The 24,482-nt window shown below is 39.7% G+C and overlaps 1 non-coding gene across 1 annotated transcript; it reads left to right on the forward strand.

The window, feature by feature from the left end:
• Positions 1 to 20,163: 20,163 nt before the first annotated feature.
• On the forward strand, positions 20,164 to 20,282 carry LOC122049718. Its single transcript, XR_006131025.1, has one exon. It is a non-coding gene; the product is annotated as a 5S ribosomal RNA (ribosomal RNA).
• The last annotated feature ends 4,200 nt before the right edge of the window (positions 20,283 to 24,482 follow it).

The following is a 24,482-nucleotide window of genomic DNA, read 5'->3' on the forward strand; positions in this document are numbered from 1 at the left end:
ATACCTCCTAAAGCCTGGAGATGTCCTGCTGTTGCCTGGTCTCAAAGCCCGAAAGTCACATCAAGAAACCCGAAACATGAAATCCAAAAACACGAATAATAGGCATCGTACCTGCTCTGATACCACTAATTTTCACGCCCCCAAAGGAGTCTCTGCCAGACAAAAATCCGACAACATCTCCCATGTATCGGTGACAATATGAAGCATCCATACAAGCAAAATACATCAGCCACATGCGGCTGGAATATTTATATACACAACCACGCAGTTATAATAATAGCCCACTCGACTGGAATGAAACAATCACAACCACGCAGTTATATATAAAACAGCCCACACTGCTGTACTAAAACACAGCGAAAAAACGAAGGAAAACCCACACAACACAAATAAATACAATGCATGCCGGCACGACTTAAACACAAATACAACACCAAAACCATAAGATAGCCACATGACTATACACAAATACAATGCAAAAAAATAAGAAAAGAATATACAAAAGAAAACAAGCACGATCTTCGGATGTGATGTAGGACCCGGCAAACAGGATACTCCGAGCGACACCAACCATCTACAAGCTACCAGAAAACATAAATGTATACACGCGGTGATGAGTATAGGTAACTCAGCGGGTAATGGAAAAGATAGTGCACGGTCTACAAATAAAACATGGAGATCACAAGTATACAGTCTCAGTAGGGAATAAAGAACATGCTCATACTATCATAATCAATGAACCTAAACATATCTGACATAATAACCTGACATATAAAATGTACAAACCACAATTAACATAATGACAAATACATACCCAATCTGGAATCAACACATGGTACAATGATCAGTAAACTCACCGGATCTGCAACAGATATACCCGTGACACCTGTGCAATATAAATACGACTGCATATACATGTAAAATAAATGACATGTATGCAGCATGACAACCATATGCAACAATCATATCTCAAACAAGTGCAACAACGACAATCACATGCAACTAGTATCTACTAGGCATGTATGCAAATGCAGATGCACCGCGCATCAAATGCAGGAATAATAACTGCGTATGCATGCTCCATGGTCACCCCGACACCTCTCCAGACACCATGACCCAGTATGGCCAAGAGGCTTGGGTCCGTGACAACTGTACTACCCTCCAGCCCACTATATAGTGGTCGAGGCGGACAGTCCACTAGTAGCTATCTAGCTACATAGCATCAGGGTCCCTGACTGCTCACAACGCCGGATCTCACTAAACCTCGTGACCGGGTGGCACGACAGGACGAGCGACAACTGCTCCAGCTACCACTACCCATGAGTGGCCGAGTGTGCGGCGCTAAACCAAACCGATGACTCTCTCAACCACAAGGGAGACCATAGTCATCAGATGCAATGAAAGATGAACATGATGTTGGAGCAATCCCAATGGTTCGTGGGACCATGTGTTTTGGTGTTTGGGCAAAGGGTTTAAGTTAGGTTTACCCTTGTTATTTGATATGTGTACTTGAGTTGTGCAGGACTGCAGGTGACACATGTGACTCTGGTTGATGGCTTCGGGTCCGGTGAAGGATGGAGCATCCGAGGGACCGTGGACAAGGCAGCAAGGACAAGGGCCGAGGGAAGCGACTTCGAGGCATACGCGAAGGATGGCATTGGGACGAGCCGCGGGCTTGGATGCATCCGAGGGACGAGAGCCAAAGGAAGTAGGCTTGAAGGCAAGAGGTAAAGGCTGCAAAGAAGAGTCAAGTGAGTTGTGAGGGTCCGAGTGCGAGAGAAATGTACTCGGGATAGGAAACCCTAAGTTTAGGGTTGTACCAGTCGACTGGTACTGGAACCAGTCGACTGAGGGTGAGCACAGAGAGGTTCTGTGCCCGAAATGGCTGGGATCAGTCGACTGGTGCAAGGACCAGTCGACTGGTATATAGTCGTTGGAGTGCCGTTGGGCTGGCACCAGTCGACTGGTGCAAGGACCAGTCGACTGGTAACGGGCAAATCAGCAAGGCTGATTTCCCCAAGCTCTATAAGAAGGAGCTTGGTATGGCCGGCCAAGGCGACGAAATTAGACTTGGTTAAAGCCTAATTAGTAGTCACAAGAGTTCTCAAGTGCTTGTGTAATCCAAGAGGTCTTGGTGAGTTTGTGGTGAGGTTTCTCCACCCACAAGGAGCGACTTGAGATAGCCGGAGTTTGCCGGGGGCTAATCCACCGACGGATAGGGATCGTCCACCTCAAGGACAAGCCGTGGAGTAGGAGCCCTAATCTCCGAACCACGTTAAACGAACGTGTTAGCTGTTTGCTTGCTCTTTCTTATAGTGTTTAGCTTTCTACTTGTTTGTATTAGTTTGTATTTCTGTTGCGCACTAACAAGTGTAGGGTGAAAGCGAGTATTTGGGGTTGCCGTCTATCCAACCCCCCTTCAAGCCGGCCACCGATCCTCCAACAAGTGGTATCAGAGCGAGGGCGCTCTCCATTGGACTACCCGCCAAGGAAGCAAGAAGATGGCCTACTTGATAGAACCACCGAAGTTCGAAGGAGGAAGCTTATGGGACATCACCTTTTGGATGGTGAAGATGAAGAACTTCTTCGAAACGGATTGGGACACAATGATAGTGGTGGAGGAACCATTCGAAGTCCCTAAAGACAAGAAAGGGAAGAAGCTCCGACCACGACATTGGACGGAGGAGCAAATCACACGGTCAAAGATAAACGATAAGATAATATCAATTTTGGTAGATATTTTGCCTTCTAACGTGTTAAGTGATGTAGGTGAGTATGAAAATGCCCATGAATTATGGAGCAAAGTGAAGAAATTTCTATGGGAGGAATTTTTGCCTACACTAGAAGAAGAAGAAAAAGAAAAATCCGAAGAAACGGATGTAGTTGCTCAAGAAGAGGAGGTGGAGCAACCGGAAGTTAAGCCATGCTCAACATCCGAGGAGGAAAAGGAGGAGAAGGAAGATGAGGCATCATCTACATCCTCAATAATTGAAGAAAATTCCAAGGCTAGTGAAGAAGAAGAAGAGGTCTTAGAAGTGGTTAATCTAGCAAGCACCTCCACCGAAGCGAAGTCAAAAGACCATATAATATGCTTCGGGTGCAATGAGAAGGGACACTATAAGAATAGATGTCCTATGGGTAAGAAGAAGGTAACTCCTAAACCCAATCAAGTTATTTTGAATACTAACATGGGTTGTAGGAATAAAGAAGCCAAAAAGAAGGAGAAGAAATGGCACATAGTGTGCTTCACGTGTGGTGAGCAGGGTCATTACCACACCAAATGCCCAAAGAAGAAGGAAATCAAGAAGTTGGCGCATTTGAAGAAATGGGAGAAGAAGAAGAGGAGCTCAAATCAAGGGGGAGCTTCAAGGGTAAGGGAGGTATTCCCTAACTTGAAGGTTAATTCAAATTCAAATTCTTATGTTCCCATGCATGCTAGGAGAAATAATGATTATCATTATGTAGCAATGAAAAATTTTGGATTTAAATATCATGATAAGAATAGGGTTAATGTAGATCATAACCCTAGGAGACCTATACATGATAGACCTAGACACGTTAAATTCTCATTACCTAAGGAGAAGAAGGTAATGGAGAACCAAGGCATTAATCCCAAGAAGGGGAGACACATGCCTAGGAAGGGTAGGTCTAGGAATGTCCAAGGTGGACAAATTAACTCTAGGGTTAGGAACCTAGAGAAGGAGAATCAAGCTTTAAGGGGAAAGCTTGATAAGTTAGAACAATTCCTTAAGAGATTCAATGTTGGATCTAAAGGATTAAATATGGTGTTGGGTAGTCAAAAACCCAACAATGATAGATCAGGTTTGGGATACCGATCTAGTCCCTCCAAGGTCAAAAGGAGACCATGTGCTAGGGTGGCACATGATAAGGGCAAGGGAGAGTCATCCAAGGCCAATAAAAAGAAATATGCTAGGGTTGCATATGATTATGGCAAGGATGATGTATCCAAGGTCAAGAAGATAAGGAGATCTTCTAAGGGACATCATTGTGGTATAGCCACAATAGATGAGTCACCTAGGGAGGTGGCTAAGGTTAAGAGCTCTAGGGGGAGTTCAAAGAGTCAAATTGGGACCCATGGCCAATGGATCTCAGGTGGGTTCTACTTGGGAGTCTAGAGGAGCCATGGAGTGTGCCAAATGGTTTGGAGACGGACTTGAGTCTCAAACCTAGGGTTTTGGCACAATTGGGTTATGTTTCATGCAAGAAATATGACATTTGGGGTTATATTGCATGATATCTGGTTTTGGATGTATAGATGCCATATAAACCAATGCTAGGGATGCATTGTGGGTTGGTATGGGCAAATACATCAAGAGAAAGCCAAAACTAGGACTTTAGGTCAAGGTTCAATTGAACCATTTAGCTAGTTTTGGATTTTGTATCAATCTTGGGATTGGTGATAGATACATTTTGTAATGTATTTTTCTCAAGTAGACAAGGGTACAATAGACCTCTCCACAAAATTTGGGAATTTTTGGAGGTCTAGGGAATTTCTGGTGCATTTCTGAAGGTGGCCTGAAAAGGTTGATTTTTTCAGAAATAGGGTACCAGTCGACTGGTAACAATGTTTTTGAGCACAGAATGGTTCTGTAAGCTCATTTTGACGAGGGCAGTCGACTGGTACCGACACCAGTCGACTGGTAACAGTAGATTTCGACCACAGAATGCTTTTGTAAGGTTCTGTCGAAGGGGGCAGTCGACTGGCACTTGGGGCAGTCGACTAATACCAGTTTGAAAGTATTTTTCAGCACTGTTCTTGACCGTGTCAACTTGTTTAGATGTATGAGATCCATGAGGGATAGATACATGAGTTTAGGGTCAGTTTGGATGATAAGTTTTCAACAATTGGGATATTGTTGGAGAACTTTTTGGATGTTAGGCAAAGGGGGAGAAGTATGGTTTAGTTGGGAAAACCTTTGGTGCCTTTGCGTAGGGGGAGCCTTGTGATAGGTTCTTAAAAAGCCTTGTGATAAAATCCTAGCTCAACGGGGAGCTTAGGTGTAGGGGGAGCCTTGTGATAGGTCCAATGCATGTTCCATTCGGCGGTTGCCAAGTGTGTAGCCTTGGCAATGTAAGTCCATTCGGCGGAGTAAGTCCAAGTGTGTAGCCTTGGCATCGTAAGTCCATTGTATTAGCATGTTTATTTGCTATTTGTTTTCCCTAACTTAAATGTATTGCCAAACACCAAAAAGGGGGAGATCGTTGGAGAAATCCCAATGGTTCGTGGGACCATGTGTTTTGGTGTTTGGGCAAAGGGTTTAAGTTAGGTTTACCCTTGTTATTTGATATGTGTACTTGAGTTGTGCAGGACTGCAGGTGACACATGTGACTCTGGTTGATGGCTTCGGGTCCGGTGAAGGATGGAGCATCCGAGGGACCGTGGACAAGGCAGCAAGGACAAGGCAGCAAGGACAAGGGCCGAGGGAAGCGACTTCGAGGCATATGCGAAGGATGGCATTGGGACGAGCCGCGGGCTTGGATGCATCCGAGGGACGAGAGCCAAAGGAAGTAGGCTTGAAGGCAAGAGGTCAAGGCTGCAAAGAAGAGTCAAGTGAGTCGTGAGGGTCCGAGTGCGAGAGAAATGTACTAGGGATAGGAAACCCTAAGTTTAGGGTTGTACCAGTCGACTGGTACTGGAACCAGTCGACTGGGGGTGAGCACAGAGAGGTTCTGTGCCCGAAATTGCTGGGATCAGTCGATTGGTGCAAGGACCAGTCGACTGGTAGATAGCCGTTGGAGTGCCCTTGGGCTGGCACCAGTCTACTGGTGCAAGGACCAGTCGACTGGTAACGGGCAAATCAGCAAGGCTGATTTCCCCAAGCTCTATAAGAAGGAGCTTGGTATGGCCGGCCAAGGCGACGAAATTAGACTTGGTTAAAGCCTAATTAGTAGTCACAAGAGTTCTCAAGTGCTTGTGTAATCCAAGAGGTCTTGGTGAGTTTGTGGTGAGGTTTCTCCACCCACAAGGAGCGAATTGAGATAGCCGGAGTTTGCCGGGGGCTAATCCACCGACGGATAGGGATCGTCCACCTCAAGGACAAGCCGTGGAGTAGGAGCCCTAATCTCCGAACCACGTTAAACGAACGTGTTAGCGGTTTGCTTGCTCTTTCTTATAGTGTTTAGCTTTCTACTTGTTTGTATTAGTTTGTATTTCTGTTGCGCACTAACAAGTGTAGGGTGAAAGCGAGTATTTGGGGGTGCCGTCTATCCAACCCCCCTTCAAGCCGGCCACCGATCCTCTAACACATGATATATATATATATATATATATATATAATCATCATCCATGCAACACCCCAAACCTCATAAATACCTCCAACATGAATATAATCGTCATGATACCTCCACATATCCCACCAAACATATGTACACAACTACACATGTATAATCAACTAAAAATCTCCAATAATCCCACAAGACACATGTACATAAATACAATCAACATGTATCCTCTAGTAGTAAACACGTCAGACATGTGTATAAACCACAAACATACAATCAACACAACTCCTCCAAAAGTACATGACAAATACGTATATACACACCACATGTAAATGCACGGTCAACAAGATGACTCCTATAACACATACCCACCTATGTACAGTCCACATCATATACTCAATCAGCATGGTAATACCAACAACCCGACAATCCCTATAAGACATACTCTACACGTGTAATCACAACAGACTAGATATCAAGAGTGAAGACTGTATATGAATTAAATAGATCATCACAAGGGTCAAGCATAAGTATCATGTAGGAAAAACAGCAACCGGTCATGATATAAGATAAAGCAGCCTAATTCATCCAATAATAACCATGCACTAAGTTTCAAAGAAACTATAAAGAGGCCAAGGAAGAAATACCCGTCTTGATACGTAGATCGTGTCCAGAATAAATCCCCCATCGTGATGATCATCCCATATAAAAGGCCTGCATCAATCAATATATATATTTTATTTAGGTAAATTCATAAGAATTAAAATAGCTAAATAAAATCTCTATCCCAATTGGATAACTCCACTCAAATCTGAACCCTGACTAATCCTCTAAATAATCCTCAATCCAACTCCTTCTAGATCCAAACAAAATATACAATCTATTAATCAATCCAAAACTCACAAATCAACACTTCTTAAATCCAACTCACCTAACTCATTATCATCATCCAACAACTCCAATAATCCTCAATCAACACAATCATTTAATTCAATAACAAATCTATTTCTTAGTTACCAATCCGCCACATCCGATAATCAATCAATCCATCAACAACTAATTAACCAAAACAATACTTACAACTAGAAGTAAAAATCTTAATCCTTAATCCACAATAATTCATTCAATCCACATCACACCACTCATACATCTAAGCAAGCACAAATCCCTACAACCCATAGAAAACCTAATTGTGTAACATACTAATAAGAAAATCAGAAGTACATCACTGGAATGCACTCACCTTGAGATAAGGCAGCCAAATCCAATACCTCACAGCTCTACACCCACTGTCCAGAAGCTACAAACACACCATAACCAATTTCTTCCAAGAATAAATCCAAAAAATCAATCATACAACAAAGGATTTGCTGAAACTCTAATCCACAGTACGAACTCACCTTTACAGATTCCTAACTCTTCAGCCGAGACCTCCACAACTCCAAGAAATGGAATTGGCAGTGACCGACAACAGGGATATCCACCACTACTCTGATCCGAAGCCTTCCTGCAATCCAGAACAGGAATAACATCACCAAGAAGATCAATCAAAGAAGATTTTTGAATCCCTGAGGTTCTAAATGAAACCCACCTCGAATCAGTCACCTCCAAATGATGTCGCCTGTTCCATTTCATCGATTGTGAAGCAATAGACCACCCTCCAGTTAACAAGTTGATGAGGAGGAACAGATTGAGGAGCTGGGGTCGCGGATCAAGCTTCTCACCGTGCCCTAGTTCGGATCCCTCCGATTGTTGTCGACCGCGCGCAAGGATCAGTAGAGGAGACAAGCGCTCCACCAGATATGATCTGAACAACCTCATTATCTTCAAGATTCGGCGACGTTCCTCCAGTGGCGCGGCGAGGACGAGATCGTCGGGGAAGCCGTCGGCGTCGGGTCGTCCGTGCACGTGAGAGGAAGTAGAAGAGGGGAAAATGAGAGGAGAAGAAGAAGAATTGGTGGCTTGCTTCCTCAAAGCTCTGGGGGTTTCTTTGCACCGGCGACGCCGAGAGGAGAAGAGGAAGATCGTCGGTCGTTGGTGAGGCTCGGGACGAAGGAAGCCCTCGCGCGAAGGGGAAACAAATCAGGGGAAGGAAATTAATAAGGAATTAAGGCTAATTAAATAAATACTTAGGGTTAAATTTAATCAAACCTTAAGTTGATTCCTTAATCAATTCCCACTTAAATGGTGTTCCAAACAGGCCTCCACTGTACCCCGAATCTATCCCCTCAAAACGGATCATACGACCTCCATTCAAATCCCGAAAAATTTCTAAAAATTTCCAAAAAATCCAATAAGATTTTTCATCTAATAATATTTATTATTAAATTTTTACGATATCTTACATTTTATCATGTGTCAAAGGAATAGATTCATTAAATGATACCTTGGTTTTTACTTTGGAAACTCCCCCTAGACTTGTGCTTCCTCCTTTAACTTTGGTTGGCTTCCTCTCTTTAGGACATTGACTTCGGTAATGTCCTATTGGTTTGCATGAGAAGCACACAATGTGCTCCTTTCTTTTGTGTTCCATGAGACCAACCACTTTAGGCTTCTCCTTAGCCTTGGTTGCCACTTGGCCCTTCTTCTTGGCCAATTTTGGACACTTGCTCTTATAGTGTCCATGTTCCCTACACTCAAAGCAAATGATATGATTTTTATTATTTACAATCAAAATTTCTATACCTTTGCTTGTAGGGGTGGCACTTGATCCTCCATTTGATTTATCTTGCATTGTGGAGGTTGCATCTTCTTCTTCTTCTTCTCCTCTTGAGGGTGTGGGTGCTTCCACCTCTTCAACTCTTGAGGATGTGGATACTTCCACCTCTTCCTCTCTTGAAGAAGTAGAAAATCTCTCATCTTCTTCCTTCTCCTCCTCTTCCTTCTTCTCCTCGAATGTTGACCTTATGTCAACATCGGATTGGTCCTTCTCTTCTTGGACCAATGAGCCCTCCTCCTTAGGCTCATCCATTCCTTGAACTTGAGTGGGGTTCTCATGATAGGCAATGACCTTCTTCCAAAGATCACATGCACTTGTGCATTCACCTACACTCACAATGATATTAGAAGGTAATAGATTTAACAAAATTTTTGTTACCTCCTTATCTGCCTCCGCTTGCTCCCGTTGTTCCTCGGTCCAATGTCGAGGTCGGAGGGGCTTCCCCTTTTTATCCTTAGGAGCTTCAAATGGGTCTTCCAATGCAACCCATTGGTTCTAATCCATTTGAAATCATGTCTCCAACCGCGTCCTCTAATAATTGAACTCTTCTTTGTCGTACGGAGGTGGAATTCGGATATCCCATCCGAGCGATCCTTCGGAATCCATCTTCTTCTTCCTTTGTCTTCTTGCTCTCTTGGCTGTTAGTTCGTAGAAGAGTGACCTCACTCTGATACCAATTATTGGGACCGATGTGCCCGCTAGAGGGGGGTGAATAGCGTTTCGTCGCGCTCGTTGGTTGCATCGTCTTGATGATATACAACGGAAAGAAAGACACAACAAACCAAGACGCTAACACCTAGGATTTACTTGGTATCCACCTCAAGAAGAGGTGACTAATCCAAGGATCCACACATGACACGATATCTCCACTAAGAACAACTCCTTCTAGGTCGCAGCCCGAGGTGAAGAAGCCTCGTACAAACTCACACTACAACATAACACTTCCACAAGAAGAAGAAAGACAAATACAAATGAATACACTCTTCCTCTAGCTTACTTATTGCTTGTAGTAGCCTCTTGAACCTTGGGGATGCAACCCAAGAGCCTTCAAGAACTGGCTGTGAAGATATAGAGAAATCGCTGTGAAAATCGGAGAGGAATCGCAGGAAAGAACGCAAAGTTCTGCGGAGAAAACGCTCCGCCCAAGCTTTAAACATTGCTCCCAATCGATCGAATTCATCCCCAATCGATTGCCACGTCAGCATCGCTCCATCGCAGTCGTCCATCACCTGAATCCTATGCAATAGTCACTTCCCAATCGATCGGCCGATCGATTGGGACTTCCTGAATCGATCGACTGATTGATTGGGACTTCCTGAATCGATCGCCCGATCAATTCAGAACCTTTCTGTGCTCTCGCATCCGCGTGAGAGCTTCTGCTGCCCAATCAATCGTCCGATCGATTGGCAGCTCCCAATCAATCGCCCGATCGATTGGGAAAGCCTTTGTGTTCATGATTCCACATCCCAATCGATCGGTCGATCGATTGAGGCTTCCCACAATCGCAGCACAGTCCAAATCGATCGACTGATCGATTTGTACCTTGTTTAATCGATCACCCGATCAATTGAACACTCTGAACTTGACTCAAACTCAAGTCCAAAGTCCCAAATCCAACTTCCGGTCAACCGTGACCTGTTGGGTCTCCATACCCAGCATTTGGCCACACCCGACCAACCTCGAACTAGCCTTCTAGCCTCCTCCATCACCCTTGCATCCCTCGGATATCTCCCCATCCTTCACGCCTTACCTTCAGGAGCTTCCTTCGGCCTCATCCTAGTTGTTGGGTCTTCCTTGCCAAATGATACCAGGACTTTCCTTACCAAGACCATATGCTTGGACTTACACTCTTTGCCAAGATCACACTTGGACTTTCCAAATGTCTGGCTCCTCACCAGGACTTTCTCCTTTGCCAAGATCACACTTGGACTTTTCTACTGCCTGTCTCCTCACCAGGACTTTCCACTTACCTTGATCCTCACCAGGACTTTCCAATTGCCTGACTCCTCACTAGGACTTTCTCCTGCCTAGCTCCTCACTAGGACTTTCCCGTTGCCTGGATCCTCACCAAGACTTTCCCTTGCCTAGCTCCTCACTAGGACTTTGACTCCTCACCAGGACTTTCTCCTTCCTAGCTCCTCACTAGGACTTTCCAAATGCCTAACATCCAGTTAGGACTTTCCCAGTCAAGTCTCCTATCAACCTTGACCTACTTGACTTGTATTCTCATCAACCTGGTCAACCTTTTGACCATCTCCATAACCGGACGATTGCTCCAGCAATCTCCTTATATTGTCAAATATCAAAACTCAAATCCTAGCTCAAGCTTGACTTAACTCAAGCTTAGTCAAACTGGTCAACCTTGACCTAGGGAAATTGTCCCAACAATAACTTGATTTGGTTTAACTTGGTTTAGTTTAACTTAACTTGGTTTGATTTAACTTAACTTGGTTTGGTTTAACTTAACTTGGTTTGGTTTAACTTGGTTTGGTTTAACTTGGTTATAGAAAGAAAGATTTTTTCTAAACAGAATTATGTTATTTTCCTTTTCTTTGTAACCAACAACAAGCCTATAAAAAGGAGTAGGTGGTGGCTCCTAAAATCTAATTTTCTAATTCTCCACAATCCTCTTCTCTCCTTGGTGGTCGGCGCTCCCTCCTACTTGGTGGCGAGAAGAGGAAGAAGAGGAAGAGAAGGAAGAAGATTAGAAGGTGCCCCATCCTAGAGTCTCCTTTTGTAGTCGGCGGTTTGGAAACTGAGAAGAGAAGGAGGGTGGTGCTATCTTGGTAGATCGTATCCCACATGACGTCCAAGAAGAGGAGAGGAATATGGCAGAAGATCAAGAGGTCTTTAGCTACAAAGAAAAGGTACAACTAGTTCTTAATTCCGCTGCGTAATTTGTTAGTTTTCTTCGTATCATTTTTGGAATACCAACACAAGAGGCCAGCGATCTTGTACTTCGATCAAGGTGTGCTTTGATCCGTCAAGAACTTTCTTGATTGATCAAACACATGTCTGATCGAACATGCGGGTTGCTAGGAATAGTTCTGTACTTTTACAATTTTTGTACGTAGAAATTTAAACAGAACGGAATTGCAGCGCCTTCAAAAATGTCATTCACAATTTGAGATAAACTATCAGATGAACAATTTTGAATTGACCATCACCAAGACAATTAATATGCTCAAGACTGTGGAACCTTCGGTTAAAGGTGAACAGAAAACTGTGATGTTAGTAGACTCCTCTAAGAAAGGTTCTAAGAGGAAGCTAAAATAGTAAAATTAGCACAAAAGGGCCCATGCCATTATTATGGCAAGATGGAACATTGGCGAAGAAACTGTAAGATTTATTTTGAGTCTGTGAAGAAGAATAAGGCATCGATGCCCCATCCTTTCAGGTATTTTCGTTATTGATTGTCATGCTATTTCCTAAGACACTTGGATATTGGATACTGGGTGTGGCTCACATATATGTAATGACATACAAGGGCTAAAAAATAGTAGAAGATTCGTCAAGGGAGGATCAAGTCTACGAGTTGGGAATGGAACAAAGGTTGTTATAGAAACTATCAAAACATACTTATTAAAGATTCCTAATGGACTTGTCATAGAACTGGATAATTGTTATTTTATTCTTGCATTAATAAAGAACATTGTTTCTATTTCTTACTTGAATAAAAAATATTTTCATTTGACTTTTAGTAACAATTGTTATTATATAATTTTGAATGCGTTCTTTATGGCACTAGAACTTTATGTAATGACATCTACACATTAGATATATCTGGTGATGTATTCAATATCGAAACGAGCAATAAACGCGCTCGAATAGATAATCAATTAACCTCTTACTCATGGCATTGCCACCTTGGCCATATAAGCAAGAAACACATGTTCGAATTATAAAAGATTACAGTTCTCGAATCATTTGAATTAGATACGTTTGATACATGTGATTTATGTTTAAAAGACAAGATAATAAAGTTACCTTTATCTGGAAAGGGTGAACGAGTTGATGAGTTACTTGGACTCATACATACCGATGTATGTGGACCAATGTCAACTCACGCATTATGAGGCTATAGCTACTTCATTACTTTTATTAATGATCACTCTCATTATGTGTAGGTGTATCTAATGAAACATAAGTATGAAACCTTTGAAAAGTTTAGAGAATTCAGAAGTGAAGTAGAGAAACAACTTAGTAAAAGTATTAAGATACTTCGATCGATGTGGTGAGTATTTAAGCTAAGAGTTTCAAGATTATCTAAGGGATAATAGTATATTGTCTCAATGGACTCCACCTTATATGCCACAACACAATGGTATATCAAAAAGACGTAACTGAACCTTGTTAGACATGGTTAGATCAATGATAGATTGTACAAGTCTTCCCAAAATCTTTTAGGGTTATGTAGTCATGACAGCTGTTTACTTACTAAACAGAGTTCCGACGAAGATAATTTCAACTACTCCATATGAGGTTTGGACTAGTAAAAACCCCCTTATATCTTATTTGAAGATATGAGGATGTCCTGCTTATGTGAAGACTATTGTATTAGATAAGTTGGACATTAAGTCTGATAAGTGTTTATTTATTGGATACCCTAAGGAAACTAAGGTGGTGTTTGATTTAAGGATTTGGGAATGAGGGAATGAATTCATTTCCAAATATTGTGTTTGGTTGATGGGAATGGAATTAAAATTTTGGAATGAAACCCAAAAATTTAGGTTTCGATGGAACCCACCTCCTCCCTTAGATTTTGATGAGAATGAGAATTAACTTTTGGACGAAATATCCTTAATATATTTATTCAATTTTTCTTTCATATAACTTTTTCTCTCATTATTCTCTCTCATTATATTTTCTCTCTCTTTATTCTATCATTACACTTTTTCTCTCACTATACTTTTTCTCTTCTCAATCTCTCCTATCATACACTCTCTCTCCTTATTTTCTCTCATCTCACTTTCTCTCTCTTCATTTTCTCCCATCATATTTCCCCTCTCATCATACCTTTTCTCTCATCATGCTCTTTCTCTCCCATCACACTTTCTTTTATCATTTTTATAATATTTTCTCTCTCATCATATATTTTCTCTCCTCAATCTCTCCTATCACACACTCTCTCCTTATTTTCTCTCATCACATTTTCTTTCTCATCATACTTTCTCTCTCTTCATCCTCTCTCATCATGCTTTCTCTCCCATCACACTCTTTTCATCTTTTTTTTTTACCATATTTTCTCTCTCATCGCACTTTCTCTCTTATCATATTTTCTCTCTCAATTTCTCCATCACACACTCTTTCTCCTCATTTTCTCTCATCACGCTTTCTATCTCTTCTTTCTCTCTCATCATACTTTCTCTCTCATCATATTTTCTCTCTCCTCATCCTCTATCATCATGCTTTCTCTCACCATACTCTCTTTCCTCATTTTCTATCATCATACTTTCTCTCTCTTTATTCTTTCCAATCATATTTTCTCTCTCATCACACTTTCTCTTTCACCATTCTCTCTCATCATATTTTTCTCTCACATTCAACTTTTTTTCACATCTAATTTTTTCTTTAAGGGTAAAAAAAAATTTAGGTTCATTCCTATAGAAAATACTCAACTAATTAAATAGTATTTTTAAGAATGATACTCATGCTCATACTCATTTCTATTCTGATTCCTAAAAAAGAACCAAATGTCATCTAAGGGTTACCAATTCTATCACCCCTTAGAACAATAGGTGTTTGTTTCAAGGCATGCCCAATTCTTAAATAAAGAGTTTCTCTTATAGGAAGCAAGTTAGAGTATAGTTGAACTTGATGAAGTTCAAGAAACTCCAATAGACACAATGAGATGCCTAGTCAAGAACCGTAATTGATTATGACAAAACCTCCTCATAGATTAGGCAGGACATGTAATATTCCTAAGGGATATTGATCTCTTAAGAGAATTGAATAACGTGTTACTCATTGAGGATGAGAAACCTACTGATTACGAAGAAGTTTTGAATAGTTTAGAGAAGGACAAGTGGCTTACAACCATGAAGTCAAAAATGGATTTCATGTACGAAAATCAAGTTTGAAATTTGGTGGACCACCTAAAGGCATTACGCCAATAGGGTGAAAGTGGATTTTCAAGAAAAAAATTGACATGGATAGTAATGTAATTATCTACAAGATAAGGTTGGTGGCGAAAGGTTATAATCAAAGGTAAGACATTGACTATGACAAAACCTTCTCACCTATAGTCATGTTTAAATCTATTCGGATACTCCAAGTTATATCAACGCATCATGATTATGAGATATGATAAATGGATGTGAAAATAGTTTTCCTTAATAGAAATCTGCTTGAAGATGTGTCTATAATACAACCCAAAGGTTTCACATTTGTTAATAAGAATAAAGCATGCAAGCTTCAATGGTCTATTTATTGATTAAAGCAAGCATCCAAGAGTTGGAATATCCGCTTTGATGAGACGATCAAAGAGTTTAATTTCTCATAAAATCCAAACAAATCTTGTGTGTATCAAAAGGTTAGTGGGAATATAGTCGTATTCCTAATATTATATATTGATAACATATTACTTATAGGAAACGATGTGCCAGTTCTATAATCAGTGAAAGTTTGGTTGTCCATGATATTCTCTATAAAAGACATGGGAGAAGTAACTTACATCATAGTGATGAAGATCTATAGAGATAGACCAAAAAGGTTGCTTGGTCTTTCATAGTCGACATATATAGATAGAGTGCTAAAATGATTTAGCATTTCTAAATCCAAGAAAGATTTCATACTTATGAGGAATTCACCTTTTGAAGTCTTTGTGTCCACGCACAAAAGATGAGAGGACTTGCATGAATAAGATACCTTATACGTCTGCAATAGGATTTATCATGTAGGCTATGTTATGTACTATTATATGCTCTGAGTATTACGAGCAGATACCAGTCAGATCCAGGAATGGATCATTGAGTGGCTATCAAGACAATCCTTAAGTACTTAAGAAGAACTAAGAATATGTTTCTTGGTATATGGAGATGGTAATATGATCATACACGAGTATATGGATGCCAGTTTCCAAACGGACAAGGATGATTCCAAGTCCTAATTTGAATTCATATTCATATTAAATGGAGGCACAGTTAGTTGGAAGAGTTCTAAGCAAGATACTGCTGTAGATTCTACATGTGGTGCAGAATACATTATAGCTTCAGAAGTAGCAAAGGAAACAGTTTGGATCAAGAAGTTTGTTACCAAACTTGGTGTGGTTTCATCCACTGTTGAAGTATTACCTGTTTACTGCAACACCACTGGAGCCATTGCACAAGCAAAGGAACCTATGTTTCATCAGCGATCCAAATACATGATTTGTCGCTATCATCTGAGTAGGAAGATCATTAGTAGGAAAGAAATACAACTCGAGAAAATTTCCACTGAAAGGAACCTAGTAGATCCTTTGACAAGGCTCTACCATAAAGTAAGTATGAGAGTCACGTCTAGGCTTATAGTTTAGGACACCGTGGGGATTGACATTAGGCCAAGTGGGAGTGTTAGATTTTGAGGGATATCCTGAGGCAATCGTCTTATGATTTTTACTATTTATTTGATAAATATAAATTCACTATTTGAGTGTATATTATATTATTGAATAGTCTTAAGCTTATTTACTGAATATCTATAATACAATTCATAGCATGAGAGAACTTATGATTAGATCACAACTTGTGATTATCTCTACATATGCAATTATAAACGTATTAAAATTTTCCTAGTCGTCAAATTGGTGTATTCGGACATCATCAATTCTATAAGACTAGTACGGGTTACTCCTTGGTTTGGCCAAACAACTGTTTCTCACTAGTTGGAGACATTGAGATGTCAAGAGTTAAACATGGATGCTAGTTATGGGTAACTAGTTCATTGGAGTGACTTATTGTAAGACTTCATATGGTTCTCTACATATATGGTTATGTCTGTGAAGTTCTTACTGCAGCTTGAGTGCAAGTTTCCTTCAACTTGAGGCATACAAGTTATCTTGGTCATGGAGACTTATAGTTTGACATCTTAAGCAAGCATCTCTTGGAGGTGTGAACCCGAGATGATTGGGTATAAGTTGAAGTACTCAAAGGTGTTTGGATAACCCATAGAGGATTCACTACTCCTTGCAAGGAGACGTATACCCTATGACAACTTGTTAGGATTATTACTAAAAGTCTTTAGCCAAAACATCATATGTTAGGGGTATGAGATTCTTATATACATGTACAAGTAATTTGAATCTGTACAATAAGGAAGTATTTCTTGGGCTAGGTGTGACGTAGTTAGCCTAGTGGAGGTAGACATATAGATCATGCCTTGAACCAAGTGGATATAAGACAAGTGAAAGGAATGAGACACGACTCACTGTAGCTGATGAAGAGTTCAGAATTAGTTCTGAGATCAACTGTGATTTTCTGGTTAATTGGGGATTATGATATACTACTAGGTGTTACTCATGATTATTTCATAATTAAATAGTTAATTATGGGCGACTAAGATAAATCGAAAACCTATTAGGTCATACACACTATGAGTCTTTAAAAGATGTAAAATAAGTTAGAGAATATGATTCTCAGATCAAAAGATAAATGTTTGGTTGGATCATACATAAGACAAATATGGAAATATTTGTCAGAATGGAAGCGCGGATGGGTCACATCTCTTATGAAAGAGTTGGACCCTATTTGGTTTAGTCATGAACCTTAGTTTATCAATGAACCAACTTGATTTAGTTGTGAACCAAATCAAGGGGTTAATGAGCTAATTTTTTGTTAAGGCATAATGAGTTGTATTTGAACCTTCTAATGAAACTCATTAAAGAGGACTATATATTGATATGGTTAAGAGAGAATTAATACATAATTAATTATTAGCTTGATTAGTTTTTGGAAACCTAAACCCAATACCTCTCTCTCTCTCTCTCTCTTTCTCGCTCTCTCTTGCCATCGACCACAACAAGAGGGGTCTCCTCTTGTGCCGTGAACCACCCAAAGAAAGAAGATCTTTCTTTTACTTCTTCTTCCTCTTCTTAATCCTTCTCCTTCACTCGTGGCTAGTACCTTCTGAAGGCGAAGCTTATTCTCTTGGAGTTGTCTTAAAGAGCTCGGCATGGATACAAATAGAGACGGGGTTCAATAACATGGCAAAAGGTTGATGCCCTTCTGGTTACAAGTCATCTGTAAGGTATACTTAGAATAATTGTTATTCAATGTTGTTTTATTTTATGATCTTGTCTGTGCGATTGTATTTTGCATGCGTGTGGTATGTGTGATGTAATAAAATAGTTTATTTATTGTTAAGTCTTTCACTGTGCATGTTTATGAAATATGTTTTTAGCACACATCGCATCGGGCATATCCCTTCAGAAGCCTTCTTGAGGAGAAGGTCGGAATTGAGTTTTGGTGAGCTCAACTCCGGAAAATTAGAGCATCACCCATGCGAAGAAGATAAGCTAAAAGGCTGATTTTCCTCATGGAAGGTGTCTTCAATGGCTTGGAAGGCGCCTTTCGGCCTGTTGGAGGTGCCTTCAATAGTCGTTAACCAAAGATAAACTTTTATCTTCGGCGGATAAAACTTATCATATTAGATGCGCCTTGGACCTACTTGAAGGCACCTTCGAGCAGTAGATAGGATTTTTCTAGGGGCTATAAAAAGACCCCTGAAGCTAAAAATTAAACAATAACTTCAGTATTCATTTCCTACCTAATACCTGAGCTTTTCAAAGAGTGTAAGAGGTTTCTCCGCCTTCAACAAAGGAGATATTTTTAGTGGAGTTTTATAACTATCTTGGATTAACAATTACCTATGTTGTAACCAAGTAAAAATCCCAGCATTCTTATTTATTGTTTTTATAAGTTGTTAATTCTTTTATGTTAATTATTTTTGCTTAATTAAATTGTGCATCTTTGCTAAGTAAAAGCAAGAAATTATTTATAACTCTTATTTCAGGCTATTCATCCCCTCTAACCAGTCGCACCAGGACCAACAAGTGATATCATAGCCCAACAGCTTTAGAAGGACTAACTGTCGACTGAAGCAAACAAGACGAGAGACGAACCGAGTATCTACCCACCAAAATTTGAGGGTGAGTTCACCCTATGGAAAAAGAGAATGGAGGTATTTTTTTAAAACTGACTTTATAGTTTTATTAATAGTCAAATATGGTTTTGAAGCTCCAAAAGATCAAAAAGTCGAACAAATAGAAGAGCACCTTTAGAGAAAGAAAGAGAAAGATGACTTTGTAGTGAATAGACAAGACGAATTCTACCCGCTAAGCGTGATGCCACCTCAAGAAATCAACAGAATTGGAGCCTACAAATCAGCAAAGGAACTTTGAGAAAAGTTCCTGGGGCTACATGAAGGAACGTCTGAAACAAAGCTCATGAGATAAGACCTTTTTCAGAAGCAACTATCGAACCTCTGGCTAAAAGAAGGAGAGTCAATAGCGCAACTGCACGCTAAACTGAAGGAGCTGATCACTGAACTCACTAATCTCGAAGAAAAGGTAACAAAAGATTCTCTAAGGTATGTATTAAATGGTTTTCCAAGGACACCCGAATGGTCCTCAATGGTTGACTCTTATTATATTTTTAAAGATCTAGAGATAAGTACATTAGAAATTTTATTTTCCATTTTAGAACTTCACGAATCTAGATGTGCAGAATTAAAGGAGTCAAGTCAGATAATTATCCTAAAGGCAAGAACAAATGAACAAGACTCCGAAGTATCAATCGATGAAGAAGAAGCGCCCCTAATGGTAAGAAAATTTAGTAAGTTTATTAAATCTAATAAATTTAATAAATTGTGGGTGAAAAAGTATATTCGAAACAAAAGGAAAGTTTGATGCTACAACTATCAAGAAGAAGGGCACATCAAGGATGACTGTCCCAAACTGAAGAAGGAGAAAGACAAGGGCAAAAGACCAATAAGAACAAAGTATAAAAACTTGAAGGCAACATGGGATGAATCATTGTCATCAGAATTGGAACTAGAAGAATATGTTGGACTAGCCCTGATGGTAGACCACCAGAGGGACGTTGAGATTTCCTCAGAGATGAGCATCAACAAATGAGGAGGATTTTTTTAGAGAAATGAGCAGGTGAGGACACATTCTCCGAAGAGGGAACAGTAGGCGTCAGTTAATTTGATACCAGCACTAGGATGGGTGCGATCATACCAGCACTAATACACCGGATCCCATCAAAACTCCGAAGTTAAGCGTGCTTGGGCGAGAGCAGTACTAGGATGGGTGACCCCCTGGGAAGTCCTCGTGTTGCGCCCAGGCCGGGACATTACAGATGGTATCAGAGTGACCTTGCGACCGTGAGTGCGCCTGTGGTAGGAGCACCCAGGGCACCACCTAGAGAGGGAGATTCTGGGATTTGTTTGTGGTGTGATTTGTGGTTATACAACGAGGACGTTGTGTCTTTAAGTGGGGGTGATTGTAATACCCCGGTTCTGAGATTCTGGTTAAGTATGATTTAAAAGGTTAGATGATACTATCCATATCACCAAGGTGCACCTTCCTTTTCGGAAACTCAAACTTAAGAATTCCAAAGTTAAGCGTGCTTGGCTTGGAGAAATCTGAAGATGGGTGACCTCCTGGGAAGTTTTCCAGGGTGCGTGCGAGTGAGGACAAAGCACGCTGAAAGGATCTTCGGTGGTCTGTGGAGCTAGTCATCAACCCGATAGGCAATTTTGGTGGCGTTCCCGGTTCGGTTCGGGTGGGGCCCGCCCAAGCCGGGACATTACAGATGGTATCAGAGTGACCTTGCGACCGTGAGTGCGCCTGTGGTAGGAGCACCCAGGGCACCACCTAGCGAGGGAGATTCTGGGATTTGTTTGTGGTGTGATTTGTGGTTACACAACGAGGACGTTGTGTCTTTAAGTGGGGGTGATTGTAATACCCCGGTTCTGAGATTCTGGTTAAGTATGATTTAAAAGGTTAGATGATACTATCCATATCACCAAGGTGCATCTTTCTTTTCGGAAACTCAAACTTAAGAATTCCACAGTTAAGCGTGCTTGGCTTGGCGAAATCTGAAGATGGGTGACCTCCTGGGAAGTTTTCCAGGGTGCGTGCGAGTGAGGACAAAGCACGCTGAAAGGATCTTCGGTGGTCTGTGGAGCTAGTCATCAACCCGATAGGTAATTTTGGTGGCGTTCCTGGTTCGGTTCGGGTGGGGCCCGCCCGGGCCGGGGCGTTACAGTTCGACCTAGGATTTTTGGTGAAATTCGAAAGTTAGAATCGGTCAATTCGAAGGCTGTCAAAAGTCATATATTTATTTTCTATTATTTGTTATTTGTCTAACTCTATTTTTCATGGAAACTAATAATTCTGCAGGGTTAGTTTTGGCCTTGATCGGTCGGCCGAACCTTTGGATCGGTCGACCAAACCTCCAAGCAAACAGATTGGATTTCCAACGAGCTGATTGGGTTCGACCAAGGGATCGGTTGACCAAACTTGGGGTTTAGTCGATCGAACAATGAATAGGCATCGATGTGGTCGAAGCCGAGTTGACCGGACTAGATGAGCTGGGGATTGATCGACCAAACGGTGGGAACAGTCAACCGAATGAAGACTCTTATCTGAGCAAAAGCATGTGAACAAGAAGCTAGACAGGTTCAGAGGGTTCAATCAATCGAAAACCTGGATAGGTCGACCGATCAACTTCGAGTCAAAGATTGATCCCGAGATCAGTGGATTTGGATCAAGTCTGGCTTGGCTATAAAAGGAGGGTCGACCAGTAGCTTTAAAGAACACTTATAACCATATTCAGAACGATCAATTGAGAACAAGTTGAGCCCTTGCGCACACCCCCGACGACGACCAAGCCAGAAGATTGATTTCACCAAGTCGTCAATAATAAGTTGTATTTCAATATTTGTAAAGCTTCTTGCTTGTACTTATTCTGTGTAAAGACTTTTTGGATCTATAGTCATTGCCCAACGAAAGTGATCAATGATCGCGGGCCTTGGAGTAGGAGTCGCCACAAGCTCCGAACCAAGTAACCAAAAGTCTTAGCGATTGTTCTCTTGTTTTTTTCTATCTTCCGCTGCGTTATTCTGTGTTTTTTGAAACGAGTGAAAAAGTCACAAGTGCTATACAAACCCCCCCCCCCCCCCCCCCCACTCTAGCACGTCATCGATCCTACAATTGGTATCAGAGGTAGGCTGCTCTGAATTGGTTAAACCACCAATCGAGCAAGGGTCTTTTTTGAACAAAGTAAATTATATATCATGTTTGTTTAAAAAATATGCTTACGCTTTTCGTTTTCCCTCCAATTTTTTTTTTAAAAATTTACTTTTATTTTTTCATCATCAGTCAAAAGTTATGAAATAATACATTTTAAGAAAATTTATAATAATAATTTATTATTATTGTTATTATATTTTATTATTTTTTCTCAAAATTAGTGAAATACTATTGTATTTCTCTCCCACACTATTAAGCCAAGACCTAGTATTGGGACAAGTTTTTTTTTTTGTGCAAGAGCTCTTTTAAATGGCTTACTAAGAAGACTACAGCACTGCATGCCCACCACTCTTGTCCAGTGAGAATTTTGGATACTGGAAAGATTAGATGGAGCACCAACTGAAGACCCATGATCCAGACTGGATTTATACTCTCCACCGAAGAAGGTGTGCTCATTGCCTGTGACAAGTGGGATGCACAAACAAGGAGAAAGATCGAAGCCAACATAAAAGTAACATGTACACTCCTATGCGGACTAACAAATAAAGAGCTTGATTGAATTGGAAAGTTCAACAACGCTAAGGAGCTTTGGGAAAAATTGATCGAGGTTCATGAGATTCCATCAGAGTCAGAAGACCAAGTCAAACCTGAGTTTGAATCTGAGTATGAATCCCCAAAGTCAACCACTAAACCAGACTCAGAAGAATCAGATTAGACCAATTTCATAGCACTGATGGCCAAGGAAGAGATAGCTGAATCCGAGTCCGAATTTGAGATGACAACAGTCAAGGGGGAGAATCCTATCATGGATCTAAAAGGTAAAATTGTAAATTCAAATTTTAAATTTCACATAACTTGTTTTAAGTGTAGAGAGAGAGGGCACCACGGAAACCAGTTCCCTACTCATAAGATTCAGACGACACAACCAGAGAAGAAGGAGAAATCAATGCTAGGAGTTTGGAAAGGGAAGGAGCATATTGAATGCTTCAAGTGCAAACAGATGGGTCATTACAAATGTCAATGCTCAGAAAGATGACCCAAGAATCTAGGGGGAGAAATCAAGGTTAGTAAATTTACATTACATGGAAATCTAATTTTTGCAACACATGTCGTTACCCTAACAAATCCTGATTGCACTAGTTTAGATTTTTCTCAAAAATCAAATATGCATGCTAATAATGCAATGAATAAAGTTCATTTAAAATTATTTAATAAAAATAAGAAATTAACTCTTAGAAAATTTGAAAAATAAAATAATAATTTAAAATATAAAATTGTTAAATTAGAAAAGATTGTTAATAATTTAACAAAATCATAAAATCTAGACTTGGATTATAAGTCTAAGGTGAAACTTAAACTCTACAAACCAAACTATAATCAAGTGCCTTTTAATTATGAAACCAATCAATAAATACTAAATTAATCAGTAAACTCAAAACTCAACTTAAAAGTTAACTTAAATTGTATCTTATTAACTTAACTAATAAATGCTTGATTTGTTTGATCCATGCATAATTACCATGAATATGCATATAAGTAATTAATTGATAAACGTCATTCATGATTACTAATTGTTTAATTTAGAAAGGATAGATAAGAACTTAGGCTTGATTTTCACTTGACTAGTTAGACTTAAGATTTTCAAGAAGAAAATTAAATAGTCAATTTCTTTAAAAAGCTTTGTCTAGAAGTGGCTGATGATCCAATATCCAAGAAGGTCTAGTACTTTGCCACAGTCTGGAAGCCAATTATTAAAATGAATATTTAATTAGCTAACTATTAAACCTTAGTCTAACTCAAATATAAATCAATTCTTAGATTTTAATCTAAAGTGAAGATTAAATTAACTATCTCACAAAACTATTAAGGTTCCCTGATTGAAAATCTAGAAAGTAGTGAGATGAATCTAGGTTTAAAATAAAAATTAGTTAACAAAATTTAAATTAATTAAGCTCAATTAAATTTAAATTAATTAATCTAAGTCACTTTAATATTCAAAATCCTAATTAATTTCAAATCATAATTAATTTTAAAACTATAATTATTTTTAAATCATAATTAATTTCAAAAATATATTTATTTTTAAATCATAATTAATTTTAAAATATTAATTATTTTTAAATTCATAATTAATATCAAAATTATAATTATTTTTAAATCTTAATTAATTTCAAAACTATAATTATTTTCAAATCAAAATTATAATTATTTTTAAATCTTAATTAATTTAAAAATTATAATCATTTTCAAATCATAATTAATTTCAAAACTATAATTATTTTCAAA

This window comes from Zingiber officinale, chromosome 2B (assembly GCF_018446385.1).
Source record: "Zingiber officinale cultivar Zhangliang chromosome 2B, Zo_v1.1, whole genome shotgun sequence".
Classification (NCBI taxonomy): domain Eukaryota; kingdom Viridiplantae; phylum Streptophyta; class Magnoliopsida; order Zingiberales; family Zingiberaceae; genus Zingiber; species Zingiber officinale.